Source organism: Schistocerca piceifrons, chromosome 2 (assembly GCF_021461385.2).
Source record: "Schistocerca piceifrons isolate TAMUIC-IGC-003096 chromosome 2, iqSchPice1.1, whole genome shotgun sequence".
In the NCBI taxonomy this organism is placed as follows: Eukaryota; Metazoa; Arthropoda; class Insecta; order Orthoptera; family Acrididae; genus Schistocerca; species Schistocerca piceifrons.
The window spans coordinates 31208401-31223254 of NC_060139.1; positions in this window are offsets into that span (position 1 = coordinate 31208401).

The window sequence follows — 14854 nt, forward strand, 5'->3', positions numbered from 1 at the left end:
GTCTGTTCTGAATATGTCTCTTCATCTCCTCACAACTATTGCAACCTATAAACGAACTCTGCCTGACACTTCTTCGACGCCTCACGATATAGGATTTCAGCTAACTCCTTTATTTTGTCGTGGCATAAATTTCTTTTCTCCACAGTTCTACAGTAGTTATCCGATTTACCCATTTAATCTCCAGCAGTCTTCTGCAGGACTACATTTCTCTTCTTGTTGCTTGTCATTACGTTTTTTGTATAATTATGAACTACAGACAAATACTTTTACTATAATGTTAGCTGTTAACATGCAGTAGTTCGTTTTCTATAGACACACAAAACAATTGTCGCACATAGACAATACGATTGAATTTTTACCTATTTTCTGGGCAAAATAAAAGAAAGGGCCAGTGGTTGAATGAGATTTAACTGGATATTAAAGTAATGTGGATCACAAATGAGTACATCCTAGAACGTAACTTTTTCAAGAGGAAACTTAGAACACACTGTCGCTTTATACAGAATCAAGGTTGGAAACAGGCCAGACGAGGACTGAAGAAAGAAAGGAAGCTCACCAAAAACGAATGAGAGAAAACTGGGTGACAATTAAACGCCAAGCAAAGACAACGTTGATACTGCGCAAAAAAAGGAATATTATGTTTTAAAATCTCGTCGTCGACGATGAGGCCATTAGAGAAGGAGCGTAAACTCCTACTGTGGAGAGATTGCAAAGAAGCACGTGTTGCTCTTGTCAAAGTAGCCATCATAGCGTTTACCTTAAGCGATTTAAGAAAATCACGGAAAACGTAAATCTGAATGGCCTGACTGGGATCTCAAGCACCGCCCTCCGGAACCCGAGTTCAGTATCTCGCCATTGAGTGACCCCTCGGTTTGAAACAAGTAGTCCACATCTGGCTGAAACGTAATAAGAAGAAGGAGTTGGCAGGACTTTACACGAGCAACAATTTTGGTAAATTGAATGATGATACATAGCTATAAAAGTAGTGAACTTCTTTTATACTACTGCGGCGGCGCGGTTCTTTCCGTCCCTTTACGACGGACCTGCACCTACCTGTGAACATTGTCTCAACAGATCATCAGTAGGAAAGCCGAGTGTAACTTACTGTACTTCAACGTGAACCAGGCTGCAATTTATGTCACTAATCTACGTTTCTGGAGAAAGTTTCCACACAAATGAAAGGTTGAAAATTTTGTCCTCAATTAATATATTCTGAAACTTAGGTGAACAAGTATCACTGCCAAGCCCGTGCTAGTCTTAACACAGTCACTCACAATCCCTTTCACTCACGTAGCAAGTTTATGGTGTTGCATTTCCCGAAAACGCAATAGCTACAAAAATACTGATTGTTTTTGATTGAGAATGCTCGCCAAATATTAAGTCTGTGGGTAGCTAATGCAGTCACAGTTTTTAGCCACCGACATGCTCAATACGCCACGCGGAATATATGTCTTTTCTCGTCACAAAATTCACTTAAAAATTCCGAAATTTCTACACACACATCGGAATAATTATGCCGTCACTTTACAACACTTTTGATGTATGAAACACTGTTAGATCCGGCAACTTATGTTTTCCATCGGAACTACTGCCGCACACGTCCGAACTGTTTCATGGCTAGGTTCCCACTCTTCTCTAGAATACTCTAAGTCTTCTCTACCAGCAGAGAAAGGCGCGCGAAGAATATTGCTTTACCATTGGTCAGTTTACTGAACAGCCAATAGCAAAACAACATTCTCCCGCGTCAGTCCGCGCTTTTAATCAATAAACAATCGCAAAATAGTAAAGTTAACGACTTCCCTTTTTACCGACGTAATTATCTAATATGCTGAAGTTTTTGTTTATGGATAAAGTTATTTACTATTGTAATTTATACCTGAATTAACTTTCCCTTTACCATAAACTTACTTTACAAAACTATTCTACAAAAATCCCCTTTGTCCATATCCATACTTGTTCGAAATGTTTCCACACTAAATCCTACTACACAACTCGTTAAACAATTATCTTCATATTAACGTTAAACCACACTCACGTATCATTCATACTGCTAAAACACATTTATAACATTTTACATACACGAAAAGACATAATAACACTTTATGAAAATACTAGAACAGTTTATGAAAAACATTCTGTTACTTTAGTGCACTCTAGTGGGCACAATCGAAACTAAAATCACAGTATCCTTATCCTATACTGTCCTCTATCGGCTGATACATGAACTACGTGCACGTCCAGTCTCGCGTCACCATCTGTCACTATCCAGCTCTGATGGAGGATGCTAAGTTCACCGGACTGGGATACGATGTGACGTCATTATGACGTATACACGCTACATCGAAAACGATAGAAACCGTATATCGACTATTCGACTTTTGTGAACTTTCGAGAGGTTGTGACAGGGTAGCGCTGTGCTCTGCGCCATTCGCTTGTGAACAGTAGACTCCAAAGCTGAACTGAGTATATGATGACCAAACACATTGGTTCTCCGAGTAAGAGACCTTTACTGGTGCCATCTTCTGCAAGCTGCATCCAGCAAAAGTAACGAGACTTTTGCATAGTTTAAGGTATCCGCTCATGTTGTGATGCAATTCGTATTTTGCATAATCTTGTCTTAGCAAATTATACTGCTGACATAAACCACATTGACATGGCCAGGTACATGCTAAAACTATTGTGGTTGTATACATGACATAATATACAGTACGTCTGGTTTATCATACCACCATGGAATGCTTTGACAGTGCATTCAATCATTTCATACGTCAATAAGTACTAGACACTGACCTTTGGTTAAGATTACAATGAGAAATCCACTTCCCCTCCTATTTCATCTCCGGTCGACGATTTTCCTTCAACAATGCCTCATATTTTTCTTTTTAAGTTCGAAATTCAATCATTCTACACACCAGTCATTACTGGACACTAAGGTACCCGTCTCTGCGGTCCGAGTGTAAAATTACTTGGAGTTATGGTTGATAAAAGACTATCTTGGGATGGACATATAAATTACTTAGCTAACGAACTTGCACGAGTTCTCTTTCAGCTATATAAATTAAGAAAAAAAAGTCAGCAAGAGTATGCTGCTACAATCTAATATGTACTGACAAGACCAATTGTATGAAACCATACTAAAATGTTGATGATAAATAAATATTATTTTCGGCGTAAGCATTCAGTACAACAATCACACAATCTATTCTGGTCGGGACATAAGAAGACTTCACTTTTTTACGAAAGGTGTTGTCCGTGGTGTTTTCAAGGCCACGGTCGGGAATATTTCTATTAATATCCAGCTATTTTACTTTTATTTTGGAGAAATACGAAATACATATACGCTGCCACACTGAGCTGTTTTCAGAATCGCACGTGTCAAAACAAACAACTAGCTGACGCCAGTTTAGAATCTCGAACGTTCGTCGATATGTGTGTTAATCGACTAAAGCGTATTACGTCATAATGACGTCACATCATATCCAGGTTGGGTGAACTTAGCATCCTCCAGCTCTGATACACATCCCCCACTTAACCGCCTCCAAGGCAGGATCGGTATACGGCGCTACGCCTCACTACGTCGCTTCAGTTTCTTTAATGTACTATGGGGCTGTAATTAAAGTGCTGCTCCTCGCGGTGGTCCATGTGGGCTGTAATTATCGTACGGGAGTGAAACTTGGTAGAATTTCTAATGCGTTAATGCGGAACCGACTTACGCTGGAAAAAAATTAGCTCCAGTTTTGGCCGCCGGCTGCCAATCTGGTGCTGTACGTAGTTTGTATGATGGTCATTTGACAAGCCGTAGCGTCAGTGAACAGCACGACTGTCGAGAAGAGAGACAATGCGTTGTTATGTGAACGGCAGCAATTGCAGTGCTACATCGAAAGAGTATCGGCCACTGAAAGATCTGAGCACAGGCCAGGCGTCATTAAATGGTTTAAGGGAGAATGATAATGAAATTCAAAAACACTGGTGAGACTGGAGTGGCACCTGGAAGAGGAAGGCGTCCTACCCCGGTGGAAGCTATTGACGATGTTGCTGTTGCGGTAACTGACGATGCAGTAGGTGCCACGGGTAGTGCCAGTGCTCATGCAGTGTCAGGAGAACTGTCTATCCCGTGGTCAACAGTACGGAAAGTTTTGCGGTCAATTTTACGCTGATATCCAAAGAATACACAGACAGTGACGTAACTGAAACCTCTTGATCTGCATTAACGTTCTGAATTTGCTCTTCGGTTTCTGGCACGGATCGAAGTTGATGACATGTGTCCGGGCAATATTCTACTGAGTGACGCGGCGCATTTTACACTACAGTGCAGTCAATACACGGAAGGAAGGAAGGAAGATTGGGGTTAACGTCCCGTCGACATCGAAGTCACTATAGAAGGAGCACAAGGCTCGGATTGTGTCAAACATGGGCACGGGAATCGGCCGTGTCCTTTCAGAGGAACCATGCCAGCACTTGCCTGGAACGATTTAGGGAAAATCACGGAAAACCTAAATCAGAATGGCCGGATGCGAGTATGAACCATCGTCCTCCCGAATGCGAGTCCCTTATGCTAACCACTGCGCCACCTTGTTCCGTACACGGAAATGCCGAATTTTTAGTGCTGTTATACCGCGTGTTGTGCACGAATAGCCATTGCATTCGCCCGTATTTACCTGTGTGGTGTGAATTCACAAGCACCTTTCTTCTCGGTCCGTTCTTCTTTGAAGCGAATACACACAGGAGGCCTGTAAGGTGTACCGTGGCGCCTACACGTTGTCGAGGTCTTGAATAGCAAGTGATCCCTGCTTTGAAAGGGCACAGATTTTGGAAACCACTGTTTTCATACAAGATGGGGCAACAGCTCATGTCATTCGCCCAGTGGAAGATCTCCTTAATACAACCTTCACCGAACATGTCATCTCCAAAGGTTTTCCAGAAGCGTGGATCACACCTTCACCTTTCTTGCTTCTTTCTCACTTATTTGTTCTTTTCTGCCCACGTTCCGTTCTTCATCCATTATATATGCAAACCTTTCTCTACGTCTTCGTTGCATTCACAGTACCAGTCTGGCCCCTAGTGACTAAAATTGGAACTAATTTCTTTCCAGTGTAAATCGGTTCGGCATTAACACATTAACGTGTCCACGATGTTTCGCTGTCACAATGGACCTCCGCGAGTAGTTGCACTTTAATTAGAACCACCAGGTACGTTTTATCCATAAAATCTGTCGTGTTTTCCCAGATTCAAGGAAAGGTAGTAAGCCACATATCTGTCGTCAGGGACATGTGTTAAGAAAAATGACTTGCAGTTGCACTCTTAAAAGTTATTTTCCCATTGCGTTGAGGTTAACAAGAAGATAAATCATCCTAGCATTTTTCTCATGTCGTGGTTCCAGGAAGAGCACAAAGGCTGCGTCATCGGTAATGAAACCAGCAAATATAGTTTGTCGGAACTACTTTCTCTGAGAAGCACTAGAACCTTGAAAGCTGCAGCAAATATTTGACGTCTTTTCACGACTCTTGCAGTATTTTCTTGTTCACACACGTCTTAACAGTGCTGGAGTGGCTCTTAATAGTCACTTCATTTGTTTCAGCGGTTTTTCTCGAAAGTCACGGTCACCAAAGGTTATAACGTGTTTCTTTTAGAAGCTATTTTGTTGAGTAGTCTAGAATGAGTCAAATACTTATTTCACTTCGCATCACTAGACGGATGATCACGTATGAAAAACATTTACGATGTTTAATCGGTAACAGAGACTCCATATACACTATGTGATCAAAAGTATTCGGACACCCCCAAAAACATACGCTTTTCATATTAGGTGCGTTTTTTGCCACCTACTGCCACATACTCCACATCAGCGACCAAAGTAGTCATTAGACATCGTGACAGAGCAGAATGGGGCGCCCCGCGGAACTTCGAACGTGGTCAGGTGATTGGGTGTCACTTGAGTCATACGTCTGTGCGCGAGATTTCCACACTCCTAAACATCCCTATGTCCACTGTTTCCGATGTGATAGTGAAGTGGAAACGTGAAAGGACACGTACAGCACAAAATCATACAGGCCGACCTCGTCTGTTGACTGACAGAGACCGCCGACAATTGAAGAGGGTAGTAATGTGTAATAAGAAAACGTCTATCCAGACCACCACACAAGAATTGCAAACTCCATCACGATCCACAGCAAGTACTACGACAGGCGGGAGGTGAGAAAACTTGGATTTCACGGTCGAGCGGCTACTCATAAGCCACATATCACGCCAGTAAATGCCAAACGACGCCTCGCTTGGTGTAAGGAGCGTAAACACCGGACGACTGAACAGTGGAAAAACGTTGTATGGAGTGACGAATTACAGTACACAATGTAGCGATTCGATGGCAGGGTGTGGGTATGGCGAATACCCGGTGAACGTCATCTACCAGCGTGTGTAGTGCCAACATTAAAATTCGGAGGCGGCGGTGTTATAGTGTGGTCGTGTTTTTCATGGAAAGGGCTTGCACACCTTGTTTTGCGTGGCACTATCACAGCACGAGCCTACATTGGTGTTTTAAGCACCTTCTTGCTTCCCACTGTTGAAGAGCAGTTGGGGGATAGCGGTTGCATTTTTCAACACGATCGTGCACCTGTTCATAATGCATGGCCTGTGGAGGAGTGGTTACACGACAGTAACATCCCTGTAATGGACTGGCCTGCACAGAGTCCTGACCTGAATCCTATAGAACGCCTTTGGGATGCTTTGGAACGCCGATTTCGTGCCAAGCCGCACCGAACAACATCGATACCTCTCCTCAGTGCAGCACTCCTTGAAGAATGGGCTGCCATTCCCCAAGAAACCTTCCAGCACCTGACTAAACATACGCCTGCGAGATTGGAAGCTGTCATCAAGGCTAAGGGTGGGCCAACACCATACTGAATTCCAGCATTACCGATGGAGGGCACTACGAACTTTTAAGTCATTTTCAGTCAGATGTCCGGATACTTTTCATCTTACAGTGTACATAAGACAAAGTTGACACTTTTTAAAGGGGACACAAGACAAACAGCGGAAAAAGTTGCCAATAAAATATAGCAAAGAACAGTAAGTGGCTCTTCGCAAATTGACTTCGCCTCAACTTCGAAAAAAGAAATTACACTGTATGTGGACCTCTTTACAATAAACAGTATAACACCATCGTTGAAGGTAGCACTTGAATCAGAGTCAGTGAACAGGGTGGAATGTTAACAAATTTTGCTTCTAATGGATGAAAATTTGAACTGGAAAAATACATTAGTGAGCTACTCATAGAAGTTCCATAAATATTGTTGTTCGCGTAATTGCTAGTTTCGAAGCAAACAAATCAAAATCTGTTGGGAACGTATTTCCACTTATTAACACTTGCTGAAATAATTAGCTTATAAAGAAAATATTGATTGCCCAACAGCAAGACGGGAGGATAATATATTGTGATCACATCAGTCATTTTTTAGGCTACTCTTCACAGAATTAGACGTTCAGGTCTCACTCAGTTATACACATAGTCGCTGATGAAATTCGTCTCACGGTTATCTTAGAGCAGAACGTTGTTAACACCACAGCTACCTATTACGGTTAAAGATACAATGACTGAAAACATTGTTCAATATACAATCACAAATGTATCCAGTCATTTAAACAAGAACAAATGTATGGCAGGTAGAAAATCAAATTTTACAGCAGACAGATGTATGTTGAAGAAAGTGAAGTAGCATATCACACAAAAACTTCATTGTGTACTACTAAGTATTAAAATTTAATTTATAATAAACTGTTGCTCGTGTAAAATTACCCCATCTTCCCCTTCTTATTAAGTTTCGAACAGCTATGAAACAATTATTTGAAACCGAGAGGTGGCGCAGTGGCGAGTTGCTGGGCCCACATTCCGCCATGTGGAAAACACTGACAAAAGGAAGGAACAATATTGGGCATCAGGGAATAACTTCCATTCTGCTAGATGGAACTGTGGAGGGCAAAGTCTGTAGAGGAAGAAAGAGATTGGAATGCATCCAACAATTAATTGAGTACGTAGACTGCAAGTGCTAGTTTGAGATGAAGAAACTGGCACGTGAGTGGAAGTTGTGCCGGGCGGCATCGAATCAGTCATACCGCTGATGACTTCCAAAAAAAAACTGAAGACACTGCAAACTTACCAACTTAACAGGCAGGTGAGTTGAAGAGGAAGGGACTTTTCTGAAAATGACAGCCACAGAAATTGGAGAGACATATAAGTACAAGAAAGGTAACTGCGAAGAAAACGTGCGTAACAGGAGAAATACTTCAACTGCTCGACAAAAATGGCAGTACATAAATGTTCTGGAAAAGGCATGAAGCAGCACTTTAAGTAAGGAACTAAAAGAACAGATAGTACAACGAAGAAAAGGAGAAATAAGTGCAGGAAAAATATGAAGAGATCGAAAAATAAATGTTCGTCGCAAAGATTGATTCAACACAGAGCAGTCAAACTATAAAAGTAAGTATATCAACATTAAGAGTGAAAGAGAAAATACACTGTTAATCACAGAGAGCGGATAGAAAAGTTAATGAAGACCTATACAAAGGAGAGGACTTTGTTAACGCCTATTTTTGACCTATTTTGTATCTGTATCGATATTTCCGTGTCAATTTGTAGTATTGCTTCTGTATGATGTATCTGTCGTGGAAAAATATTTGACCATGTATACATGTTTCGGTTATGTGAAGTTTTGAACGCTTTTGTTTAAATTAGGCTTGTGATTTTAAATATCTACTGAAATGATTGTTATGTAATGTACTATAAATGACTTGATCTATAATTAGGGAACGTAGGGTTGAATGTAAAAGATGTAGGGAAGCCCCCGCAGCTACGGAAGTAGCCTGGTGGAGTCGAAAACGTGTGGTTGGCGCGGAAGTGGCAACTCGTCCTTTGTGACGAGCAAGGAGTCTGGTCTGAGCAGTGCTGTAGTTAACACTTCGTTAGCAGCAGCGGATCATAGTACTCATATTCCTGGAATTTTGAGGGGAGAAGAGCTTAAGGGCAATATTTATGGACCTCGGATGATTAATCTGATGATACCGTTAAAAATATTATTTCGACGCCAAGGTCAGTAAAGGGGCAAGGCCAACAATACTGCCATGATTGCAGCGCCGTCAGGTTAATAGCCATTGCAAATTGCGCCACCAGTGCCATCACCCTTCCACTAAATTGTTTTGCATTTGACACTCTGTAAATGGACCAGGTATTTGTGAAATTTGTTTGAATTTAATAATAATCGTGGTGTTACTATAAACTGTATCTTACTCCCGTGATTATCCCAAATGACAAACATGGACAGGATTCCTATCCTAGTGAATTTAATTCGGAGTGTCCTGATTTACTATGGGAAAGTGGCTGAAGTTGAATTTGACGTTGTGTAGTGATTTGCACGGCCAATCATAATTTTGAGTAGGTCAAAGGGCTGCTTATGAAAGCACATTTGTTATTTAAGGAGTTATAGTTTGTTGTGCTTAACTAATAATTAATGATAAGGATACTTACCTTCTCTGATACATACTGGTGTAATTTTGTTAATGAGCATGGTTCTTCAAACCATGAAAGTTTAAGGGTCCTCATGTACCAGCCTAGTTATTTAATGAAGTAATTCAAAGGCTCTTTCAGAGCCAGTTGTAGTTAGATTTGCATTTTGTTTAGTTGCTTCAAACCGAATTTAAGAAAGAACTGTTTACTGTGTTGTCTATTCTAATGCAAGTTGATTAATGCGCAGGCTTGGAGACTGTGTATTAGGCAATGAAGTTATAGATTATGATCATTAATAGACCCCGTCATTTAAATTCAGAATCTTTTCAAGCTTTTTCCTATTCAGCATTGCTAGTAGTTTCATGTATATCGGTATTTGGTTTTATAAACTGTTGGACCTAGTTCATTTACGGTACATGTTGTTGAGAGGCATATGTTGCCGTTTACTATCTCATTGGCCATTTGCTTATCTGGCTTACTAATTAGTAGCACATTTATCTGTATGGTCATGTTATTGTGTTGTGGTGTCAACAGATATAAGGAAAGAGTTTAGTGTGTGTGTGTCAGTGAAGGTTAAGTTAGCCTTAGCACTGTCTTCTGCTTTATCATTTTGCTTGACACAAGAATGCCTAATTAGGCTGGCGACCGGTTTGAATATGTAATGTTCATCTTGGTTTTGTGCTGGTAGAAAGACTGTTCTGTTTATTGTTAGTCATACTCTACTGGAGTGTTTCGGAAGCGAATCCCAGTTTGATTGTTCTGTTTCCATTAGGTTAACTCACGGTCACAACTTTCAAAAATTCCTCTCAGAGATATAACGTTAACATCGATTGCCATTTAAATGTGGTCGTTGTAACCGTTACAATTTGTCTGATAATGTGACAGCCGGCCGAAGTAGCCGAGCGGTTCTAGGCGCTTCAATCTGGAACCGCGCGACTGCCGTGGTCGCCGGTTCGAATCCTGCCTCGGGCATGGATGTGTGTCATGTCCTTAGGTTAGTTAGGTTTAAATAATTCTAAGTTCTAGGGGACTGATGACCTCAGAAGTTAAGTCCTATAGTGTTCAGAGCCATTTTTGATAATGTGACAGGAGGGAATCGATATAGGAGGCATAGCGGTTCCAGCATTACTTTCAGAGTTTAGATGAGCTTTTGATGACATGCGATCAATTAAGGTGGAAGGCATAGATAATATTGCTTGACAACCAAACGGTCATTCAAATTGGTTTCTAGAAGCTATGAATGCACACATTCCACCAAACTTTCGAAAAAATTTGATCCACACAATATCTTAAATTGGAAGAGCAGGTAAGTGCGAGAACTGTTGCACAATCAGGTTAACATCTCATGCATCCATGTTGTTGACGAGAATAACACACAAAATAATGAAATCAGAAACTGAGCTTCTGACAGATGACTATCATTTTGGCTTTAGGTAAGGTAAAGATACCAAAAGTTCAGTTCTTACGATGCACTTGATAACGGAACCAAGACTTCGAAAAATCAGGACACGTTCACAGGATTTGTACACCCAGAAAAAGCGTTCGACAATGTAAAATGATACAAGATTTTCTAAATTCAAAGGAAAATAGGTGTAAGATGTAGTGAAAGACGAGTAATGTATAATACGTACACGAATCAAGAAGGAAACATAACAACCAAGTATAACAATTGTGCAGCCAAACCAGTATGATCAGACTGTGACTGATGGTGCCCCCTGACAACGATGGAGATTGCAGATATCTACCGGCTCATTCTTTCAGTTCAGAAGGATCTTTTGAAAATGTATGTTTCAGTAAGTGTATCACCTAGCCCCAATATTTCAAGAAAATATCAAATTTACAGTCAATTCTTTAGCACCGAAAGCTTGTCATCCATTAAGGCAAAGTTGCTGAGCTGACAATGCAGAGGTCACAATTTGGCGTTGTGTGCATCTGAGAAATCCACAGAGAGACCAACCAGGCACGTGGCAGAATTCAGGGCATGCGACTAGTAGCTGAAATGTCTTGCAGCAAATATGGAAGTCTGAGCAGTGATCCTGGGCGAAACCTCTGCTACGCACGGGCTGTACGCCCTATAGACTGGCAACCCGTCTCGCAGCAGTCGTGTACCAAGTGGCCTAACATCGAAGGCGTTACATCAGCAGTGGACAGAGCTCAACCAAGCACGATTTCTAAGCCAGCAGGCGGCAGTGCGAGCGCCACAAGAGGACAATGCTCCGCAGACTTGTTTGCCTCCACGGCCCACGTGATCGCAACTGTTCCTCTACACGACTGGCCATTAAAGTTGCTACTCCAAGAAGAAATGCAGATGATAAACGGGTATTCATTGGACAAATATATTATACTAGAACTGACATGTGATTACATTTTCACGCAATTTGGGTGCATAGATCCTGAGAAATCAGTACCCAGAACAACCACCCCTGGAAGCATTAGCGGCCTTGATACGCCTGGGCATTGGGTCAAACTGAGCTTGGATGGCGTGTACAGGTACAGCTGCCCATGCAGCTTCAACACGATACCACAGTTCATCAAGAGTAGTGACTAGCGTATTGTGACGAGCCAGTTGCTCGGCCACTATTGATCAGACGTTTTCAATTGATGAGAGATCTGGATAATGTGCTGGCCAGGGCAGCAGTCGAACATTTTCTGTATCCAGAAAGGCCCGTACAGGACCTGCAACATGCGGTCGTGCATTAACCTACTGAAATGTAGGGTTTCGCAGGGATCGAATGAAGGGTAGAGACACATCTGAAATGTAACGTCCACTGTTCAAAGTGCCGTTAATGAGAGCAAGAGGTGACCGAGACGTGCAACCAATGGCAGCCCATACCACCACGCCGGGTGATACGCCAGTATGGCGATGACGAATACACGCATCCAATGTGCGTTCACCGCGATGACGCTAAACACAGATGCGACCATCGTGATGCTGTAAACAGAACCTGGATTCATCCGAAAAAATGGCGTTTTGCCATTCGTGTACCCAGTTTCGTCGTTGAGTACACCATCGCAGGCGCTCCTGTCTGTGATGCAGCGTCAAGGCCGTCCGCAGCTATGGTCTCCGAGCTGATAGTCCATGCTGCTGCAAACGTCGTCGAACTGTTCGTGCAGATGGTTGTCGTCTTGCAAACGTCCCCATTTGTTGACTCAGGGATCGAGACGTGGCTGCACGATCCGTTACAGCCATGCAGATAAGATGCCTGTCATCTCGACTGCTAGTGATAGAAGGCCGTTGGGATCCAGCACGGCGTTCCGTATTACCCTCCTGAATCCACAGATTCCATATTCTGCTAACAGTCATTGGATCTCGACCAACGCGAGCAGCAATGTCGCGATACGATAAACCGCAATCGCGGTAGGCTACAATCCGACGTTTATCAACGTCGGAAATGCGATGGTACGCATTTCTCCTCCTTACACGAGGCATCACAACAACCTTTCACCAGGAAACGCCAGTCAACTGCTGTTTGTGTATGAGAAATCGGTTGGAAACTCTCCTCATGTCAGCACGTTGTAGGTGGCGACAACCTTGTGTGAATGCTCTGAAAAGCTAATCATTTGCATATCACAGCACCTTCTTCTTGTCGGTTAAATTTCGCGTCTGTAGCACGTCATCTTCGTGCTGTAGCAATTTTAATGGCCAGTCGTGTAGTATCTTTGCGCGACAGGCGTCTTCAGGGAGGCAAGAAGCCGCTCCAGGGCATCTTTTCTCGAGGACTGGGCCGAGTGCTAACTACTCCCTCAGTTCCACAATCACAGATTTGGGATAGCAGTATTAGTAGTTAGGCAACTGGTTGAGTAGTTTTGTAGAAATAGTAGCAGTAATTGTAGTAGTAAAAAAAATTAATAATCAGAAATAAATATGTAATATGAAAGTTTATTATCAGGCAAGAAATGTGTTTTGTATGGATTATTTTAGCTTTTCAGATAAAAGGCTGTAATTGTGAACAATTGATAACAAGTAAATAAATCCCCCATGAACCATGGACCTTGCCGTTGGTGGGGAGGCTTGCGTGCCTCAGCGATACAGGTAGCCGTACCGTAGGTGCAACCACAACGGAGGGGTATCTGTTGAGAGGCCAGACAAACGTGTGGTTCCTGAAGAGGGGCAGCAGCCTTTTCAGTAGTTGCAGGGGCAACAGTTTGGATGATTGACTGATCTGGCCTTGTAACACTAACCAAAACGGCCTTGCTGTGCTGGTACTGCGAACGGCTGAAAGCAAGGGGAAACTACAGGAGGACGTCGTTATCAGGAGAAAGAAAACTGGCGTTCTACGGATCGGAGCGTGGAATGTCAGATCCCTTAATCGGGCAGGTAGGTTAGAAAATTTAAAAAGGGAAATGGATAGGTTAAAGTTAGATATAGTGGGAATTAGTGAAGTTAGGTGGCAGGAGGAACAAGACTTTTGGTCAGGCGAATACAGGGTTATAAATACAAAATCAAAACGGGGGAATGCAGGAGTAGGTTTAATAATGAATAAAAAAATAGGAGTGCGGGTACGCTACTACAAACAGCATAGTGAACGCATTATTGTGGCCAAGATAGACACGAAGCCCACGCCTACCACAGTAGTACAAGTTTATATGCCAACTAGCTCTGCAGGTGACGAAGAAATTGAAGAAATGTATGATGAAATAAAAGAAATTATTCAGATAGTGAAGGGAGACGAAAATTTAATAGTCATTGGTGACTGGAATTCGGTAGTAGGAAAAGGAAGAGAAGGAAACGTAGTAGGTGAATATGGATTGGGGGGAAGAAATGAAAGAGGAAGCCGTCTGGTAGAATTTTGCACAGAGCACAACTTAATGATAGCTACCACTTGGTCGAAGAATCATAAAAGAAGGTTGTATACATGGAAGAAGCCTGGAGATACTGACAGGTTTCAGATAGATTATATATTGGAAGGCAGAGATTTAGGAACCAGGTTTTAAATTGTAAGACGTTTCCAGGGGCAGATGTGGACTCTGACCACAATCTATTGGTTATGAACTGTAGATTAAAACTGAAGAAACTGCAAAAAGATGGGAATTTAAGGAGATGGGACCTGGATAAACTGAAAGAACCAGAGGTTGTACAGAGTTTCAAGGAGAGCATAAGGGAACAATTGACAGGAATGTGGGAAAGAAATACAGTAGAAGAAGAATGGGTAGCTTTGAGGGATGAAGTAGTGAAGGCAGCAGAGGATCAAGTAGGTAAAAAGACAAGGGCTAGTAGAAATCCTTGGGTAACAGAAGAAATACCGAACTTAATTGATCAAAGGAGAAAATATAAAAATGTAGTAAATGAAGCAGGCAAAAAGGAATACAAACGTCTCAAAAATGAGATCGACAGGAAGTGCAAAATGGCTAAGCAGG